This window comes from Cydia strobilella, chromosome 12 (assembly GCF_947568885.1).
Source record: "Cydia strobilella chromosome 12, ilCydStro3.1, whole genome shotgun sequence".
Lineage (NCBI taxonomy): Eukaryota > Metazoa > Arthropoda > Insecta > Lepidoptera > Tortricidae > Cydia > Cydia strobilella.
Genome location: NC_086052.1, coordinates 12,515,364 through 12,533,337, shown reverse-complemented (window position 1 = coordinate 12,533,337; position 17,974 = coordinate 12,515,364). Strand labels below are relative to the sequence as shown.

The 17,974-nt window shown below is 42.5% G+C and overlaps 3 non-coding genes across 3 annotated transcripts; 1 reads left to right on the top strand and 2 right to left on the bottom strand.

Annotated features, from left to right (window-relative positions):
• The first annotated feature begins 334 nt into the window (after positions 1-334).
• On the top strand, positions 335-405 carry Trnag-gcc (transfer RNA glycine (anticodon GCC)). The gene has a single exon. It is a non-coding gene; the product is annotated as a tRNA-Gly (tRNA).
• Positions 406-2,549: 2,144 nt separating this feature from the next.
• On the bottom strand, positions 2,550-2,622 carry Trnaf-gaa (transfer RNA phenylalanine (anticodon GAA)). Its single transcript has one exon. It is a non-coding gene; the product is annotated as a tRNA-Phe (tRNA).
• A 7,005-nt stretch (positions 2,623-9,627) lies between these two features.
• Positions 9,628-9,700, bottom strand: Trnak-cuu (transfer RNA lysine (anticodon CUU)). Its single transcript has one exon. It is a non-coding gene; the product is annotated as a tRNA-Lys (tRNA).
• Between the last annotated feature and the right edge of the window lie 8,274 nt (positions 9,701-17,974).

The window sequence follows — 17,974 nt, the reverse complement described above, 5'->3', positions numbered from 1 at the left end:
AAGTATTTCAAGGTTTGCCCAATGGCTAAGGTCACCCTGTATAAACGTACGCACATACGTAAACAGGAATGTTTTACTTGGTTTTACCAAAAATATATGTAACTTCGTATAAGATAAGTAAAGTCTAAGGAAAAAATGTGCCTCGGAAAATCGAGAAAAAAATATGCTCGAATAGATGGCGTCACCGTTTGATATTTAACAATTTTAACACATATCAGTTCTAAAAATAATAAATTAAAAATAAAAATAACATTTATCCATAACGAAAATTAAACGTGAACCGTGTATTAACTGTTTTATAACTAGAAACGTAATTTCAGAATGGTCATCATAAGCATCGGTGGTTCAGTGGTAGAATGCTCGCCTGCCACGCGGGCGGCCCGGGTTCGATTCCCGGCCGATGCAGACTTTTTTAATTTGCTGCTTCTGGTTTCTATTTTTGTTTTGCAAGTGAAGACTATTTCCCTTTTTTTTTGTCGTAGACATTTCATTTTGCATATTAAATGTAACTTCTTACTTTACTTAAAAAATAAGTACCTGAATAACAAACACACCGTGCCAGTAGCTCACAGTTTAACGAAAAATGTGACGTTCCACCGGTAAAGGTACTAGTGGAACGTGATGTTCACGGTTACGCCGATCGGCCCTTACGTCACGTAGCATCATATTTGTATCGGATAATAGCTTAAGCGCCTATCTTTGGTACATAGGTATGTATGTAAACACTTTATCATCACTAATCATCACTACATAGTACTTATAAAACAAAGTCGCTTCCTGCTGTCTGTCTGTCCCTATGTATGCTTAGATCTTTAAAACTACGCAACGGATTTTGCTGCGGTGTAGATAGTGATTCAAGAGGAAGGTTTATATGTATGTATAATACATCAGCATTGCACCCGTGCGAAGCCGGGGCGGGTCGCTAGTTGTATATAAGACAGGTTAAGATTAAGACACAATAAAATATATACAATTATGTCCGTACTTATTGGTACTTATAACCCTATAAGGGAAAACTCTTCTGAGTCAACCTTTGAGCAATTGAGAGTAAAAAATAAAACATGAGGCACCCGTGCCCGTTGAACGTCACAAATATATATGTACTATGGTACTACATTGTGCTAACCAAATATTATTTTAAAGTAAGTACCTAACCTATAAACACACTATTACACTGTCGAATAAGTAGGTAATTTAATGAAATAAACAGTACAGAATCATTGTATCTGCTACCTAGTACTTATAATATACATAACGTAACCGTCAACCGACCGACCGACCGTCAGCCGTTCGAGAGTAGGCCAAAGGTAGTGGCGCCATCTGTTCGAGAATCAAATTTTCTTGATTTTCGAGGCACGTTTTTTCCTTAAGGGGCCCACTGACTATCAGTCCGCCGGACGATATCGGCCTGTCAGTTAGAACAAAAATTTGACCGTTCCGAACAACTTACAGGCCTATATCGTCCGACGGACTGATAGTGGGCCTCTTTAGACTATATCCATCTATTACGAAGTTATATCTATCTTTGCTAATATTATTAGTATTAACAAAAATATTATTAGCACAGACATTAATCCTACCCATAATTGACTACGGTGATGTGTGTTATCCAGACTTAAATGAAGAGCTCTTGAACAAGTTAGATCGTTTACTAAATAACTGCATTCGTTTCATTTTCTGTCTTCGTAAATACGACCATGTCTCCTCTTTCCGCTCTAAACTCGGCTGGTTTCCTATACGTGTTCGTCGAAATATTCGCATGCTTTGCACCCTCTTTTCTGTTATTAATGATCCCCAATCTCCCGAATATCTCAAATCTTTCTTCAACTACTATGGTGTTTCTCGTGTCCGTCAACTTCGCTCTACTGGCAACCTTTCTTTGTCCATACCATCTCACCGAACAGGTTTCATGTCCTATTCTTTCTCTATTCAGGCAGCTCGCCTTTGGAATAGTCTCCCTGTTAAAATTAGACAGTGTCCGAATAGATTTGCATTTAAAAAATCCTTACGTGAGTACTTTGCTGGCAAAACGATGAATTCTTAGTGTTTCTGTTTTGAAAGTTTCATCTGATATCTTATGTATTTGTATGTATGTATATTGTATGTATTTATATGAATATTATATATACAGATATATGTATGTATGTCTATGCCTATCCATTATTTAACTATACTTGTATATATGTAATCACTATGTTGCACCGCCTACAAATTATCTGCTTTGCCCGAAGGTTGATTGGTAGAGAATGCCTCATAGCATTAAGTCCGCCTTTTGTACGATTGTATTTTCTTTTGTGCAATAAATTTTTTATATAATTTAAATAAATAAAATTAGTCCATGAACGGTCAAATCGTATGGGTTGCCACGACAACACACTAATAATATCAGACCAAAAGAGAATACGCAGTTACATAATATATCTTTGAGGAATGTTTGAGGATACCAAAGGATACTAATATCGTTCGAGAAATGGGCAGCTGGTGTATCGAACGAGGCAATTTCAAAATTGACAAAATTCAAAGCCGCATCGTTAAATAAAAATAAGATTTGCCGAAACCCGGGATTGAACCGGGGACCTTTAGATCTTCAGTCTAACGCTCTCCCAACTGAGCTATTTCGGCTTGCACGAATGGGTCGAAATAGTTATATACCTTATAAGACTGTGATTTAATGTTATAAGTCCCATATTTATTTACTATGTGTCGATAGATGGCAGTGAATTTACTGTGGCTACAAAATTTACTATGACAGTACCGCTCTATCCTATTAAATCCTCTTTGATAAAACGTATATTATTTATTTGTTATTACCACTCTTTGTTATTACTTATTACACTTATTACAGCAAATCGCCAACCGCCAACGTCAACGTGCTGCCATCTACCACTATATCTGGGTATCACTAGACTTGCAAACTAATATAATTGATGAAAAAATACCGCTACTCGCCGCTAGGTGGCGTGTATATCAAAAAGAGAATTTTATTATGAACTAGCTAGTGTGACTGGGTGTTATACCACCTGTCTAATTTGTTTGTCCAATGTGTTTTTACGTCTCACATTTTACTTAGTGAGAGAGTGAGACGCAATGCACGTTGGGCCAAGAAATTGTACAGGTGGAATTCCAACCTATTAGACCGCGAGCAAAGAGGAATAAGATTGAGCGGTACTGTCATAGTAAATTTTGTAACCACTGTAAATTCACTGCCATCTCTCGACATAGTTTAAAACTAATAATTTTTAAGAAAAAAAAACCGACTTAAATGGGGGATGCCGCTGAAAGTTCACTTATTGTTGATGGTGCACTCTTAGATTCCAGACAATGACATGAAAAAGACAGCATCTTGTAGAATTATGTAGAAACAAAGGTGAAACCACCCACTTTTCTAGTAGCATTTCGTTTTTGTAAGGGTCGCAGTTCTAACCTAACCTAACCTACTTTTCTGATAGCATTTCGTTTATGCAAAGATAGATATAACTCCGTAATAGATGGATACAGTCTAAGGAAAAAACGTGCCTCGAAAATCACGAAAATTTGATTCTCGATCAGATGGCGCCACTAGTTTTGGCCTACACTCGTATAGAGGGCGTTGACTGTTTCGTTTGTTATTTATAATTTTAACGCATACCAGTGAAAGAACATGGGTCAAAATCATATAAAAATAATTAATGCAAATAAAAAAATCATTTATTCATATTTAAATACATTTTATCGTATTTTTATAAATATTTATTTTTAGTTTTAAAGTGTGTCGACAGATGGCAGTGAATTTACTGGGGTTACAAAATTTACTATGACAGTACCGCTCTAGTATAAGTTACTCTATGGTTTATGTAAGGGTCACAGCTCTACACTAACCTAACCTACTTTTCTGATAGCAGTTCTGTTCTGTGAGAATCGCAGTTCAAAACCCAAGCCACCCACTCACTATATGTATGCCTTACAATTTGAGGAGATCCCTCGGTTCCTCGTGGGTCTCATCATCAGAACTCGAGCTTGACAAAAATATATCTTAAAAACTTAAGTTGCTTGACAAACATAAAGAAGAGGACAAATCGCCAAACGTCAACTATGCGTCATTAAAGAGTTCCGTTCTGATCATCATCAGCAGTTCTACTTCATCAAATGTCACTTTTTTAAATGTAAGTGCTTGATTTGTTGATGAAAATACTAAAATCACTATATATATATATGTCTTTAACATTTGAGGAGTTCCCTCGATTCCTCATAGATCCCATCATCAGAACTGCTTTTTGACAAAAACGGGACCAACCGAATTGAGAACCTCCTCCTTTGAAATCTTGAAGTCGGTTAAAAATGAAGATTTATAAAAATACGTTAAAATGTATTTAAATATGGATAAATGTTTTTTTTATTTGCATTAATTATTTTTTTATGATTTTGACCCATGTTCTTTCACTTGTATGCGTTAAAATTATAAATAACAAACGAAACAGTCAACGCCCTCTATACGAAAGTAGGCCAAAACTAGTGGCGCCATCTGATCGGGAATCAAATTTTCGTGATTTTCGAGGCGCGTTTTTTCCTTACACTGTATCCATCTATTACGAGCAAGGACCAATATTCATCTGACAAAGTATCAGCCGGAAGGCGATGTCTGACGATATATCAAATATATATAATATGCTCCTGGCCCGCTGTCTATATCGCATCAGTCTTGATGGATGCCATTGCAAATTTCTAACCGGATATATTCAAAAGTCCTATTAATAATATCCTATTGGTACATTTGTAATCAAACATAATACAGTGTGGAAAGAATGAATGGGCCCTGGAGGGAAAGTGCCTTAAAACCTTAAGTTAGCTTATTTGCGTCTGTTATACAAAATATCCACAAAATCGAATATTTAGTATTCAAGATTTTTTTTTGACAAGCAAAATGAAAAAAAAAACGAAAAATCTTTGAATGCAGTTTTGTTTATTTTCAAAAATTGACGACCGGTCTAGCTTAGTGGGGTAGTGGTCCTGCCTGTGAAGCCGATGGTCCTGGGTTCGAATCCCGGTAAGAGCATTTATTTGTGTGATGAGCACAGATATTTGTTCCTGAGTCATGGGTGTTTTCTATGTATTTAAGTATTCGTATATTATATATATCGTTGTCTGAGTACCCATAACACAAGCCTCCTTGGGCTTACCGTGGGACTTAGTCAATCTGTGTAAGAATGTCCTATAAAATTTGCAAAAAAAAAAGTAATGTTTCCTTTAAGCAAAACTTAAGGTTTTAAGGTACTTTCCCTCCAGGGCCCATTCATTCTTTCCACACTATACGTAGGTACCTTATGCGCATCAGTGCTCAGAAAACGCAATATATCTGAACATACCTAATACTTTAACGAGTCTATGACAATAAGACTTCCATGCTCAGATTTAATTTTTTATTTTTATTTTATTTATTAAGCACACAAAACAGAACATTTATTACACGAAATATTATTTTAAGTAGGTACAGGTATTACCTCAGTGAATGTGGCAATTGGAGAGGCATCACTTTGCTCTCGATTCCTTCTAAGGTGCTCTGCAAGATCATCCTGGACAGGTTGTCGAGGGCCGTCGAACCTCTTCTTCGCAAAGAGCAGGCTGGATTCCGACCCAACCGATCGTGTACGGACCAGATCAACACCTTGCGCATAATACTCGAACAAGCATCAGAATGGCAGAGGGAAATGTACTTGACCTTTGTGGATTTCGAAAAAGCCTTCGACACGCTGCGATGGAGCTGTATCTGGGACCGGCTGCGTGAAATTGGAGTCCCCGAGAAGATCACGAACATGATTAAGGCCATCTACAGGAAGTATTCTTGTAGGGTGACTCACGACGGCCTCGTCTCGGAGGACATACCGGTCCATGCGGGTGTTCGTCAGGGGTGTCTCCTTTCACCTCTCCTATTCCTTGTCGTCCTCGATGGCATCATGAATAACACCACCAACAGCAAGCGCCGCGGCATAGAGTGGGGACTGTCCAACGTCTTGGAAGATTTGGACTATGCCGATGACCTATGCCTATTGAGCCACACGCGCGCCGACATGCAAGCCAAACTGGACGACCTACGGCGAGACGCTTTGGAGGTGGGACTAAAGATTAACATCCGGAAGACCCAGGAAATGAGGTGCGGAGCGACGAGCTCGTTGCCGTTGCTCATCGGCACAGAGGGAGTGGAGAAGGTCCACAAGTTTACGTACCTCGGTAGTGTAGTGTCGGAAACAGGAGGGACCGAAGAGGACATCGCTTCGAGAATCGCCAAGGGGAAAGCAACCTTCGCACAGCTCCGTCCGGTATGGCAATCGCGGAAACTGACTAGGAGAGTTAAGCTCAAGATATTCCGGTCCAACGTGAGAACCGTATTGCTGTACGGATGTGAGACGTGGAAGGTCACTAACAACATCTCGCGTCAGCTCCAAGTCTTCATCAACCGCTGTCTTCGCCGTATCCTCGGTGTATACTGGCCCGAGAGAATATCCAACGTAGATCTGTGGGAACGTTGCGGTGAGACTCCGATCGACCAGCAGATCAAACGCCGCAAGTGGAACTGGATCGGCCACACGCTCCGAAGGGACCCGGATCACATCCCGAGGCAAGCCCTAGACTGGAATCCCCAAGGAAAGCGGAAACGTGGTCGCCCTAAGCAATCCTGGCGGCGGACGATCATCGCAGAGGCGGCGACCATTGGCAAGACGTGGAGCGAAATGAAGCGCGAAGCTCAAGACCGAACGGGATGGCGGAGCACTGTGGATGCCCTCTGCCCCATCTAGGGGATATAGGACCATAAGTCAAAGTAAGTCACAGGTATTGTTTGGGAATGCTATCCAAAGCATGTATGCTCAACATGAAAGGCATATTTAAAGAGCGAGAACTACAAATACACTACATAAATTCACACTAAATTACACAATAAAATACAATTAAACAATTTTAGGCACAAAACTTAATTCGCATTAAGAAGAGAGGAAAAATAAAGCAATGAACAAAAATACATTAAATTAGAATAAAAATTAAATTAAAATGAAACTGAAACACACATGTATATAAGATAATAAAATCCTAATGTAATGGTGATCGATGGCAAAGGACTTCCACAACCTGTTTTCGAAAGATTGCAAATCTTGCAAGAGGATCCCGAAGTGGGCCATCAAAACATAATGAAACATACATTTTTTATTGAATTTGTAACGAAACAACAACGAAGAAAATAGGGGGTATTACTGATAAAAATTTCAACTGTCTAGCTATCACGGTTCATGAGATACAGCCTGGTGACAGACGGACAGAGGAGTTAGCAATAGGGTCCCGTTTTTACCCTTTGGGTACGGAACCCTAAAAGCCAGATGGTTTCCAGGGTTCTGTACCTCAAAAGGAAAAAACGAAACCCTTATACCTAGGATCACTCGTTATGTATACATATATAGGATCTGGTAATGGTAAGTAGGTAATCAGAGTTTAAGTAATTTCAGAGCACTCCAACACAGGACCACTACTTCGCTGGCGTATTACCAAAGACCAAAGTTAGATATAACTCCGTAATAGATGGATACAGTCTAAGGAAAAAACGTCCCTCGGAAATCAAGAAAAAGTTATTCTCGAATAGATGGCGCCACACCTTTGGCCTATGCTCAGCTTGGCGTTGTTTCGGTTTGTTGTGGTGTCACCGTTTGATATTTAACAATTTTAACACATATCAGTGAAAGAACATGGGTCAAAGTCACATGGCGATCTAAAAAAAAAATATAAAATAAAAAACAGGCCAAGTGCGAGTCGGACTCGCGCACGAATGTTCCGTACCATTACGCAAAAAACGGCAAAAAAAAACACGTTCAAACGTTGTATGGGAGCCCCACTTAAATATTTATTTTATTCTGTTTTTAGTATTTGTTGTTATAGCGGCAATAGAAATACATCTGTCTAGCTATTACGGTTCATGAGATAGTTGAGATACAGCAGGGTGACAGACGGACAGAGAGACGGACGGACGGACGGACGGACAGCGGAGTCTTAGTAATATGATCCCGTTTTTACCCTTTGGGTACGCAACCCTAAAAATCATTTATCCATATATATATGAAATTTTTTGATATTTTTATACATTTTCTTTTTTTGTTTTAATTGTATGTCGATAGATGTAGATAGAGTAAATTTACTGTGACGTTTTTTCCTTAGACTTTATTCATCTTATACCGAGTTATATATGTCTTTGCTACTACCTACTCGTAACTCAGCCTCCGACTCACTTGATAAACGAGTAGAAGCACTGTAGGTAGGTTAAGCTTAAATCCGATTGTGTACAACAGTCGGGCATTACCGTCAAATCACAAATCCGATTCCTGAAATTAGAGGGTACGCCGTGGGTGTGGATTACAGAATAATTGGACCCAGAGCCGTAACAAAGAGTTCGTTTGTTTTGTAATAAAGGGTGGTGTAAGTTGTGTAAGGCGTGATTTAAATAAAGCCGTGCATTCACGTCGCTTTGTGACAGTTTGCTTGAGACGGAACCAGTTAAAGTGGGAACTCCTGATAAAGCTTTTGATCGATGTTGCAAGAAGTGACAAATTTGATTGGTAACAAGGTAAAAATGCCGAAATATAGAAATTTTGCGCCGAGTGGGTTGAAACTGGAACTAATCTGGATATTTGACCAAAACCTAAAAAGATCCTTTAAATTTAACCTGTGTAACCTACCTATTCATATATACACGGCATATGCTGTAATGCCGTGTAAATATATTTAAATAAAAAATAAAAAAAATACTACGTGAGGTCGGGGAATGACGGCGAAGTTGGGAAAACGCGAAATCAATCCGATGTCAAAGATTTTTGTACTTAATTCCATTTCGAGCAACAATTGTCCAACATTAGAATTAAATACGTATCAAACAACTCAAATAAGTCTCTATTTAATCATTAAATAGACTTATAATAGTTGCGAATTGCTAAGTTCGGGGATACCTTTTATGAGCGTTTCTTTTTTCGTGATTCTGAGTAGAAATAATACAAAATTTATGAAAAAATAATAAAATTAATGAAAGTGGCATTTTTTTAGAAACGCTCTTATATACTGGTTGGTCTGGGATAAACCCTCCCGTGCGCTCGCTAATGACTGAATGAACAACAGCCAGCTTATGCATTCACCCCGGCACCCCGGGCGATGATCGGAGGTGAAAAATCACGGGATTTACGCGCGACTTAATTATATTTGCATACTTTATTGAACCCGATTCAATTTGCATCGCGGCTGCATTTTGGAGGTTTATTGTGATTTTTTTTAGGCACAGTCAGTAAAAAGTGCGTGTATTTAAAAAGGCGTAGAAAAAGGAAGCGGATACCTTTAATTATGAGTTATGAATATCACATGTGTTATGATAACTAATGGAATGTTTGTTAGGGATTGGTAGGCAGCAATGATAGGATATTATAGTTACGATACCACTGTCTGTGTTATTTCCTTATCGAAATAGATACGAAATTGCAGCCCGACATGTGTGTGACTCAGCCGTGACACACGCAGCGACAATTGATTGATTGTTACAATTTATTATAATCGACATAAAAGGACATGAAATAATGAGTTATAAGATAAATTGTTCTCAATTGTGTAAAAATAAAATGCAAAAAGATGCGCCCAACGTGGGGCTCGAACCCACGACCCTGAGATTAAGAGTCTCATGCTCTACCGACTGAGCTAGCCGGGCTGTTGGTATCCATCCCAAAATAAGGGATCGAGTCTTGATAACGATATCTTCGCATCTACTTCTAATAATCTATCTATCTATCTTCTTCTATTATATCTTCTTATTATTATCATATAAATGCACATGTCCTAACTGACTGACTGATTTATCAACGCAGAACCGAAACTACAAAAGATAGAAAGTTTGCACACCAGGTTGCATTTATAAATAGTGTACAAGAGATAAGAAGCCTTTAAGAAATTCAACCCCTAAGGCGGTTAAAAAGGGGATGAAAGTTTGTACTGGGCTCAAGTTTTATTTTAAGCTAAGAATTTGAAACATCGTAAATAGATATTTTATTAAAGTCCAAAAAACCAATTTCAGCGTTTTGAAAATCCATCTCCTAAAGGGGTTAAAAAGGGGATCATAGTTTGTATGTAGTTCAAACATTTTTTGAGCGCGGGACTTGAAACTTTGTATAAAGGCATACTATTAGAATTCATGGAATGTGATTTCAGGGTTTTTAAAACTTCATCCCCTAAAAAGGTTAAAACGGGGTTGAAAGTTTGTATGGGGTTAAAATTTAAAATTAAGCTCTGAACTTAAAACTTCATAAATAGGTACTTTAATAAAAGAGAAGAAAACTTATTTCAGCGTGTTTGAAAATTCATCCCTCAAGGTGGCAAAAAACACGAAGAGCGGGACTTGAATCGTTGTTTAAAAGCATTATTAGAATACAAGAAAAGTTATTCCAGCGTTTTTTATAAATTCATCCCCTAATAAAGTTGAAAGTTTGAATCCATATGCTTTGAAACTTCTTAAAAAGGCATAATATAAGATTACAAAAAAGTTATTTCAACTCTCTTCAAAATTCTTGAAAATTCAACCCCTAAGGGGGTTAAAAAGTTTATATATGGTACCAGTTTGGTACAACTAAACTAAGAACTTAAAACTTGGTAAAAGGACATTATGTGAAAATACGAGTAGACGAAAACTTATTTAACCGGTTTTGAAAATTCTTTCCCCAAGTTGGTGAAAAAAAGGTTGAAAGTTTGCATCGGGAGCAAAATTTTTTTTTATAAATAGTGGATTTGAAAATCTTCTAAGGTGAGTAAGAACAATTTTTTTCAGTTAAGAGCTTGGAACTTCGTAGGTTGTGATAGACAAATCTCATGCGTTGTATAATTATTAACCGTCCCTAATCAGCATATGCTCTGTGCTGATGTAGAATATATAACCACCAACATACAAATCCACGCGTACGAAGTCCCGGGCAACAGCTAGTTTAACGATATAATGTTTTTCTTAGGATTCCATGTTTATTTAGTGATTCAGTTAACTACAATGTTATTAATAATAATACTTTGATTGATGTTGCGAACGCAACCTTTTATTTGTATAATGCAGTAGCTAAACGCAGCCGTCGGGCTCGCTTACTATGCGGAGGCTTATTTAATAGCACCTATAGGAGCGCTCCACATAACCTGTATCGCGGCCATTAGAGGCATCTAAATTTAGACTACCTTTTTACTATTCAAAATTAGCTTAATCACTCTTGCATCAGCCTCCATACCATTACCACCACTTCTACACTTTTAACCGTTTACGTCAACTGTACCTTGTAAAGTAACCAGCACCTGTTCTCACTCTTATTTTATGGCCACTTCTATTTTTATTTCTATGTTTATGCTTATTTTCTGTTTTATTTATGTATTTTATTTCAGAACTTTCTAACACCACTCAACTACACACTTTTTACAGTACCGTATACTTATCACCGTCATAGTTACCTAACTGTAACGTGATCTGGGTTCCGGCAGAATATCAGTGCTTCGCTCAATAGAGTGGAGCGTATAGCTGAGTCGGAACCCTTTTGTTGTTGCTGCAATGCACACAGCGTACAGCTAACCACTAAAAACTAATTTTTCGTATTTAAGTAAAAAAAAATGTTTTGTTAATTTAATTTAGTACATAAGTTTTGTTCTGACTGCAATGTACCTACTTATACTTTACACTAAAATTGTGTGTTTTGCAGCATCCAAATAAACGTTTTATCTATCATCATCTATCTATTAATTATAAGTTTACTTCAAATCGAAGTCTTTTTATTTGTCGTCGAGACCTGCACGGCGGCTACAATGGACGTTTCATATTAAGAATTAGGTATTCATTATTTTATGTTTCTTATTTTGTAATATTGTAAGACCTGGGTGGCAATGTTTGATATCAGCTAGTACCTGCAGAAAAGTGCTTTTAACTTGCTTTAAGTATAAATGCCTACTTAGGGGGTAGTAGGTACGCTCAGGTATGCGACGCTGAGCTATTGGCCAACACCCCAAGTCCATCACACACGTCCCTGTCGTCCCCCCTGGGCAATGCTAGTGGTTAGTACGGGCGTCGCTATGTTTACCAACATACCCCGGACCACTAGTAGCAGAGTGTGAGGGCCTCGCCTGGTGTGGGCCACGCCGAGTGATGTGGCATCCCCACCCGCCAGGTGTTCCTTTTCCCTTCCCTAGAATTCCCGTCTTTAACCTCTCGAACGCCGGAGCGGGGATCCGCGCGGTAGGCATTGAATTCCAATTTAATTAATAATTGGAGTTCGGTGTCAGCTAGTGTGGGTCCGCGTTCCGGCTTTCGAGAGGTTAACATCCCGTGTTCCAAACAGTCATTTCCTGTCTTCACTCCTATCTTTATCCCCTCTATCCCAGTGGCATTCTGGCACGGCGTTCTGTTGGGTCTCTGTAAGTAAACGGAGGCCCAGCAGAGTGCTGGCCGGAATGCTACTGGGGTATTTTCTAATTCCCTCCCTTCTCTATCTCCCCCCTTTCTTGCTCCCTTATCTTACCCCTTTTTCCGCCAATCCAAGGTGTCATACGTACCGTGCCGATGGATGCGTGGCTGGTGGCGAGACCAGTCTCAAACGGCGTCTCTACGAAACCGGGGCGAATCGTAGCAGTATTCAGTCCTTCAGGCGGCAAGCGGGGCTCTGCCGTACTGTGACCACCATTTCCCTTGCTACTCGTGGGACGTTTTATGGAAGATACAAATATAAATAAAAATCTAAATAGCTTTGACGCCATGTCCTCGGCTCTGGACGGGATCCAGGCCGAAGGTAATATCGGAGCGATGGAGGCTGTAGAAGCCTCCAGCACGCCCGAAGTTTGCTCCCAGGGAGGGGAGGGGAAAGCTGAGGTCGACAGAGACGACATCGTCTCTGGTGCGCCCAACGACAACTCCTCTGCCAAAGAGCTGCATGTTTCGAAACGCTTGTCGGGTGCTGCTCGCAAGAGATTCCGCAGGCTGTTGGGTGACGGGGTAGCCAAAGAGCAAGCCCTGTCTATGGCCCGTAAGCCCTGGGCGGAGATCACTGTGGAGAAGCCGGCCACGGAAAAAGGCCCTGTAAAAAGGGTCCGATCTGAGGACGAATCTTCGCAGGGATCAGTGAAAAAGGCCCCGAAACTCCGCGTTGAAACCTCAGGGGAGTCTCGGCATCCGAGCTTCCGGGAGGTAGCGGGGTCCTCACGAGTAGGGATCCGTAATTCGGACCCTATGAGTGAGGACCAGATGAAGTTGGTCCACCGTCATCTAAATCTCGCCATGGTCCAGCAATGGGCAAATGCGAAGGGCGGTGCACCACAGTTTCTGGGCTTCATTCACAAGACAGGCTGGATACTTGTGACCTGTGTTAACCAGGTTAGCAGGGACTGGCTTGTGAATGAGGTCCCGAACTTAAAGCCGTGGCCGGAGGCCAAACTCTCCGTCATCCCGGAGGGTGAATTACCCAAACCAGCTACGGCTATCACCTTTATTCCGGAGTCTGAGGCGGCCTCAGTGGAGGAAGCCTTGGCGCTGATCAGGGTCCAGAACTTTGGCCTGAACACAGAACTCTGGAAAGTTCTCGGGGAAAAGGCTGAGCAGGGGGGCAAGGTGGTCACCTTCGCTCTGGATGAGCCTTCCTCCGAAACTCTTAAGGCCAATCGTGGAGAGGTAGCCATTGGCTTTAAGAAAGTACTGTTCCGGCTAAAAGGGGGGCCAAACGCTCCCCCAGCACAGCAGACGGAACAGCAACCTCAGTCCCTCGCCGAATCTACTCCAGGGCCAAGTACCAAGGTACCTGGCGGCTGAACCATACCCCAGGGCTCTCGTGGCCGTGGGGGCGGGCAACCGGCAGCCAGAGGCACAAGGGGCATGACGAGGGGCATGGTACCCGGTAGGGCCAGACCCATAACCTCGGCGACAGGAGGGCCTCAAGGGACTCCTATTGCGAGAGGCAGGGGTGGGCCACAACGGGTCACCAAAAGGGCCAAATAAAAGGCCTTGGACCTACGGCACCCGCGAGGGTCCTGCAAGCGAACATCCATCATGCGGCAGCCGCCACGGCCATTGTTGAAAGCCGGCTTGCAGGACACGTCGACCTCGCACTACTTCAAGAACCTTGGGTGCGAAACTCAACCATACTAGGACTGAATTCGGTTGGTAAAGTTTTATGCAATACTAATGGAATTAAGCCTAGGGCCTGCATTGTTTTTGGCAAGAACATTGACTTTCTACCTGTTCCAGAGTTATGCACAGACGACCTGGTAGCAGCGTATGTAAATCTCAAGGGATGGAGCGGGCAGAGAATTATACTCTGCTCGGCATACCTCCCTGGAGACAGGAACGACCCCTCTGCGGATCTCACAGCCGTGGCCGAGTACGCCCGCAGACACAACGCAGAAATGCTGGTGGGATGTGACGCTAACGCCCATCACACCAACTGGGGAAGCACCGACATCAATGATAGGGGTGAGTTACTACATGACTTTCTTCTATGCAATAACTTCCAAATTCTAAACATGGGATGTACACCCACCTTTGTCACTAGGGTCAGGAAGGAGGTTTTAGACTTGACTTTTGCATCTTCAAATCTAGCCAGGCACATTCAGAACTGGAGGGTAAGTGATGCGGAATCGTTGTCAGATCATAAGCATATCTGTTTTAATATAGCTTTTTCTCTCAGCGTTCAAACGGTCACCTTCAGGGATCCCCGGAGGACGGACTGGGAAGGCTACAGGAGCAGCCTAGAAAGTAATCTGGAATCCGCAGCGAAGGTAATCAATACGCGGGAGAGTTTAGAACTTGCGGTGGAGGTGGTCTCAAATGGCATTGTAAGTGCCTTTGAAGAAAACTGTGCTCCCAAGTTCAAATCAACCAAACGTGTGGTCCCATGGTGGAACTCCAACCTCAGGAGGCTCAGGGACAAAACACGCAAGTTATTCAATAGGGCTAAGAGGACACAGGAGTGGGAGGTCTATCGGAAAGCCCTAAATGAATACAGTAAAGAGATTAGGAAAGCTAAGAGAGCGTCATGGAGGAGGTTCTGCGAGGAAATTGAAAATACGCCTCAAGGAGCGAGACTTCACAGGATACTCTCCAAAGCTAGAAGTAATCAAGTAGGCCTTCTCAGGAGGCATGATGGCTCCTTCACTGCTAGTGAGATGGAGACTTTGGAGCTCTTGGCTGAAACTCACTTTCCGGGGGCAGGACAGTCACACGAGCCCCAGCTGGTCAGAGGCCTGCATAGGCCTCGCCCAGAGGACTGGAGGCAGGCTGCCCTCGTCATAAGACCTGGGATAGTGAGGTGGGCTATAAACTCCTTTAAACCTTACAAGACGTGCGGCCTGGACGGAGTAAGCCCTGTGCTAATGCAGCGAGGAGCTGAAGTCCTAATCCCGCATTTGGTCAGGATCTTCAGAGCTAGTTATGCCTGGGGACACCTACCGGAGCAGTGGAACATGGTTAAGGTATTATTTATACCGAAGGCTGGGAGGAAGGATTACGCTTTAGCCAAGTCCTTCAGACCCATCAGCCTCTCCTCGTTCCTCCTTAAAACCTTGGAAAAGGTAATTGATAAGTATATCAGGGAGAGCTGTCTTCTAAACAAACCCATACACGACACCCAACACGCTTACCGTAGGGGCAGATCTACAGAGACTGCCCTGCTGGAGCTGGTTGACAGAGTGGAAAGGGCTTTGGAAGACAAGGACATAGCCCTGTCGGCCTTCCTAGATATTGAGGGCGCTTTTGATAATACACCCACTCGGACACTGGTGGAAGGGCTCAGGGCCAAGGAGGTGGACGACACCACTATCCGCTGGGTGCAAAGCATGCTCTCAAGCAGATTGGTTAGGCTAGACTTGCTTAACACTACACTGGAAGTGGCCACTGTGAGAGGCTGCCCGCAGGGGGGTGTACTATCTCCCTTGCTCTGGACTCTCGCGGTGGATGGACTTCTGCATAAGATGGCGGAGCTCCGAATCGACACTCAGGGGTACGCAGATGACCTTGTTGTGACGGTGAGGGGCAACTGTCAAAGTACTTTATCAGACCTTATGCAGAGGGCTCTCAACACCATGAATACATGGTGCAGAGATAATGAATTGTCTATCAATGCGGACAAGACAATTATAGTTCCATTCACGAACAAGCGGAAACTAGACAAACTTAAGCCGCTTGTCATGAATGGTAAAACTATTCCGTTCTCAACAGAGGTCAAATATCTGGGGGTAACACTGGACCAGAAACTGACCTGGAACAAGCATGTGGACGGAACTATACAAAAGGCTAGATCAGCCTTGGCAATATGCTGTCGTTTAGCAGGCAACCGATGGGGTCTAAAACCCAAGATTGCCTTGTGGCTGTACACGGCTATAGTGAGGCCGATAGTGTCTTACGCCTCCGTAGCATGGTACAGGAAAACGACGCAGAAGGCAACAGTGACGAGGCTTGGCAGCCTGCAAAGAACTGCCTGTGTCATCGTCACTGGAGCCATGTCATCCTCCCCGACGGCAGCCCTAGAGGCCATACTAAATCTACCGCCCCTTCACCTGCATCTGGAATTGGAGGCGAGATCTAGTATGCTTAGAATAGCGGGCGCGAGGAGAGGTAATTGGTTATCGCAAACTCTGAGACTGTTTAGGGAATCAGTGTACGATATTCCTGTTCTTGGGATGCCGTCCGACACTATGGCACCCAAATTTTGTCCACTCAAACTCTACTCAGTGGAACTCCCCAAAAGGGAGGACTGGTCAAACAGTCAAATTAAGTGGAAAGAAGGAAGCCTGAGGTGGTACACTGATGGCTCCAAATCCGGATCTGAAGTAGGCTGCGGAGTATATGGTGAAGCGCCCAGGAAAAGCATCAGCTTAAACCTAGGGCGTTTTTGCTCTATATTCCAGGCAGAGGTATACGCCATTATTGAATGTGCGTCAATGAATCTGCAAAGCAACTACGGCAACCATACTATCTATATCCATTCGGATAGCCAGGCGGCACTCTTAGCCCTAACCTCTGATGTCACCACATCGAGGCTGGTTGAGAACTGCAGGCAATTATTGAACAACCTTGGAGCCAGGAACAAGGTTGTTCTACGTTGGGTCCCGGGGCATGCGGGTATCGTTGGAAACGAAAAGGCCGACGAACTCGCGCGAGCAGGGGCTAAGGGGAAGAACTACAGTCCTGAGCCGTTTTGTGGGATTCCCAGAAGCCTAACGCGGCTCACCCTAAAGACCTACTGTCAATACAAAACCATTCAACTCTGGAGGGAGAAACCAGGGTTGAACCATTCCAAAGCGCTTATCAAGGCCTTCAGCAAAAAGGCGTCTTCGAGCGCCTTGGCGCTGCCTAGGAACCAACTGCGCAACTTGGTCAGGGTGCTTACCGGGCACTGCGGCCTAAATAAGCACATGCACACTATGGGGAAACGTGACATGGGGCGGTGCAGACTCTGTATGGAGGCAGAGGAGACGCCCCTACACATCCTCACAGAGTGCCCCTGCCTAATGCGCACTCGTGACTTGATCCTGGGTGGACATATATTGCGCCCGGAGGAGTTAAAGTCTCTCGAAACCAAAAAGATCCTGCAGCTGTTTGAAGTTGCAGGTTTGGATCGAGAGTTGTAGTAGGTGGCGATCACAATAGATCAGAGATGGTCGCAGTGATACATAGGCTCTGGAGCCTTACATAGCCCCTAGAAAAGAAGAAGAAGAAGAAGAAATGCCTACTTAATTTATTTTACGAGCTTGTTCGAAAATTAAGCCATATCTACACCTATATCGATACAATGCAAAATTTATGTAGGTAGGTCTCAACCTCAGTGAGTCTCATACTCGTAATAGTCATATAGACTTCCAATAAATAACTGTACCGGTTGCCAATAGACTTGACCAAGACTTATTACCTACCTACTTACTTTTTTAACCGAATTCAAAAACGCAGGAATTTATCAATTCGACATTTTTTTGTAGTTACCTC